Here is a 3,581-nt window from a genome sequence, read left to right as displayed (position 1 = left end):
CACCTGCCTTGTGGACTGTACTGTGAATGGTGCCCCTCAGAACTGGGCAACATGGCTACCCCATCAAGACTCTGAGGCGCTAATGAGCCAAACCAGTGTTGAACCCACAGCGTGTTCTCTTATTTCTAACTGCAGAGGGGAGATACACCTGACAAAGAAGACCAAGAACAATCTGGACATCTAGACCCAGGTGTCAGCACCAGCAGAGGTGTCATGGCAACACAGAAAGAGCACTGGTCCAGAGGTAGGATTCCCCCCATCTCCCACCCTGGGATACTAGCCCTGCTCTGTCCCCATGTTGCTATGTGACCTTAGGAAAGTTGCTTTTTTTCCCTCTGGGCTCAGCCTCACCATCTGCATAAGGAGGGAGTTAGACAAGATGGTCTTTTAAATCTTGATTCTCTGAGAATCTAGGATTGCAGATGGCGTCCCAATATGGGCCCAGAATCATGCCCCTCCCACGCAGCACGGACCATCTCTCTCTCCTTCTCTCCTGCTCACTGGAGGCAGCGTCTCTCTCTCTTAGCTGACCTACTTTGGGGACAGAAGGGCAGGCAGAGTGCCAAGGGGAGTGAGGCCCCAAAGGTTCCACCTCCTGGGAGAGCAGCCTCCTCTCCAGCCTGTGCCCCTTGCCTCCCGCTGATGCCTCCCTCTCCCCTGCTCCTCTGAATGCAGCAGGCTTAAAATATCCAACCGGTGGCCCTGTAGTTTCAACACAGAACTGCCTTTATTTTTTCAATCAAGTGGGTGAGTCACCAGGGTGTTTCTCTGACTTTCCAAACATGCTTTGTTAAAATCATGCTCAGGATGGTCAGGATGTTTTATTAAATGCAAAAGCAAGGTGCAGCATAGTTGCCCAGGGTGAGGAAAACAGTTCGAATGTCCATGTGTTTGTTTGTGGAGGGGAAAGAAGGAGCATTTGTGGAAGGAAGCAGGAGCCCTGGGCTTCCTGGGAGGGAAGACCAGGAGGAGAGTAGGAGCAAGTGTGTATATCACCTACTCGGTTTTTTTTTTTTTTAAATCAACAAAGGTCATTCTTCTTCCAGTTCTTCATGGCTGTGTTAGTCAGCTAGGGATGCCACAAACCAGGCGCACTAGGTGCTTAACACACTAGGTGGCTTAAACAAGAGGCATTTTGTTCTCCCGCAATTCTGGAGGCACCAAGTCCAAGATCAAAGGTGTCAGCAGGGTTGGTTCCTTCTGAGACCTCTCTCCTTAGGTGGCCATCCTATCCGTGTGTCTCCACAAAGCAATCCTTAAAAGACTCCATCTCCAAATAAAGTCACATTCTGAAGTGCTAGGGGTTAAGAATTCTACATATGAATTTGGGGACACAATTCAGCCCCTCACACTGGCCTGTGTGAATCAGCTCAGGCCCTTTGACCTGGGGCCTCTGAGTGACAGGTACCTGTTTTTGTATTCATTCAACTTCAATTGAGTGTCTCTCATAAGAAAAACACTGCTGTAAGGTTGAGGCTAAAGCTAAATTGAGTTAGATTTGACCTGGCCAGAATGGAGAAAGGGAGAGAAGAAATAGCGCTAGACAGAAAACCAGGCCTGACAAGCATCCTGGCTCCAGGCCTGGGGGTGGAGCTCAGTGATAGAGAGCATGTGCAAGGCCCTGGGTCCAATCCCCAGCAATGAACACAAAATAAATTTTTACAAAATGTAAATTCTGGCCCCACTATTTGCCAACTTAGTTAACTCAGACAAGCTTGTTAGTCCCCATGTTATCATGCGTCATAGAGATTTCAAAGGTTGTCAGGATGATTACAGGAGGACGGGCACGAAAAGTGCAGGCATGTGTAAGTGTCCAGTGCATGATGGGATTTTTTATTTATTTTTTCTTTAAGTTGTTTTAACTGATACACAAAGACATAAGAATTGTACACATTAATGAGGATAGCGATGTTTTGATGCATGTCTACGTTGTGTAATGTTTAAATCAGGGTAAACATTTATCATTTATTTATGGTGAGAACATTCAAAATCCTTTCTTCTAGCTGGATGTGGTGATGCCTGCCTGTAATTCCAGCTACTTGGGAGGACTGCCTGAGCCCAGGAATTGAAAGCAGCCTGGGCAATACAGCAAGATCAAATCTCTTAAAACAAAACTAAACTTTTCTTGTAGCATTTTGAAATTTACGGTACATTTTTATTATCCATGGTCACAATAGCTGTCGTTTATCTTCTGTCCTGACTGAACTGTGGGGTCCCAGTTGCGAGTGGAGACATGCCCATCGTTATGGTCCTGCCATGTAGCCGTGGACACCAGGGCTCCAGCCAAGTAGGTTTGCTGGAAGCAATATCTGCAGCTGATTTGGGCCGTGTGGATGTACCCCAGGGGAACTTTCAGAAGCACCACAGAGGCCGCCTGTAAAAGCAGCTTTTTCAAATGAATAAAATGTAAGTATTAATGTAACATGACCCCCTTGGGGACACAAGCTGGTGAATCCCAGGGATGTTTGAGTTGTACTTGAAACTCCTGTCTTTCTGCCAGGAGACGGGAAGCATATCTGATGCATGATGGACGTTGCTTTTCCGTCTATCGAGCCTCCATCCCTGCATTGTCAGAGTTCTCCAGAGAAACAGCCCGAAGCTCACATCCAGGTGTGTGCAAGAGATGTGCTGTAGAATTAGTTCAGGTGGCTGTGGAGGCTGGGAAGTCCCATGGTCAGCTCTCTTCGAGCTGAGGGCATCACTCAGCCCAAGTCTGAAGGCCTGAGAATAGGGGTCATGGTGTCCGTCCCAGAATGAGTGACAGGAGAACCAGGACCATGATATCCAAGGGAGAAGATGGACGTCTGAGAGAGAGAGAGGAGATCCTTCGACTGCCTTTTGTTCCATTCAGGCCCGATGACACCCACCCAATACTGTTGAGGGCAGTCTTTACCCAGGCTGGTAATTTAAATGCTGCTACAGTTTGGATCTTAAATGACCCCCAAAGGCCAAGGTCATGTGCTGAAGGCTTGGACCCCCAACCTGTGGTGCTATTGGGAGGTGAAGGAATCTTTAGAAGGTGGGGCTTAGTGGGGAAGTGAGTTGAGTGTGGGCAAGCCCTTGGCAAGAGATATTTGCTCATCCTGTCTTTTTGCTGTTGTTGTTTCCCAGCCACCATGAGAGAAACAGGCCTCTTCTCCACATGGGCCCACCATAGTATACAGTGTTGCCACAGGCCCAAAGCAACAGAGACCATGGACTGACACCTCTGAAACCATGAATCCTAATAAATCTTCCCGCCTTATAAGTTGACTGTGAGACAGAAAGCTGACTCACACAACCACGGAGGCTGAGGCAGGAAGATATTGAGTTCAGCCTGGGCCACATAGCAAGAGTGTCAAAAAAAAGGTAGGGAGGGAGAAGGGAAAGAGGGAGATAGATAGAGAGGGAGGGTGAATGTAGGAGAAGTGAACGGCAAGTTCATACACACACTCAGAGATAACATCCCATCATCTGTTGAGGTGGCCCTTCACCCGGTCAGCTGACAAATAAAATTAAGCAGCGCTGTCCTTTCTTGTCGTCGCAGAATTCCACGTTCCCCTGGAGGACCCACCCCATCCAGCCTCAGCCATGTACTATGA

At 48.1% G+C, this 3,581-nt stretch overlaps 1 long non-coding RNA gene across 1 annotated transcript; it reads left to right on the top strand.

Moving 5' to 3' along the window:
• The first annotated feature begins 641 nt into the window (after positions 1-641).
• LOC141411353 (uncharacterized) lies at positions 642-3,260 on the top strand. The gene is made up of 4 exons (XR_012436114.1): positions 642-747; positions 2,220-2,406; positions 2,501-2,610; positions 3,112-3,260. It is a non-coding gene; the product is annotated as an uncharacterized lncRNA (long non-coding RNA).
• The last annotated feature ends 321 nt before the right edge of the window (positions 3,261-3,581 follow it).

Source organism: Castor canadensis, chromosome 10 (assembly GCF_047511655.1).
Source record: "Castor canadensis chromosome 10, mCasCan1.hap1v2, whole genome shotgun sequence".
NCBI lineage: Eukaryota > Metazoa > Chordata > Mammalia > Rodentia > Castoridae > Castor > Castor canadensis.
This window is presented reverse-complemented; position numbering and strand designations above follow the sequence as displayed.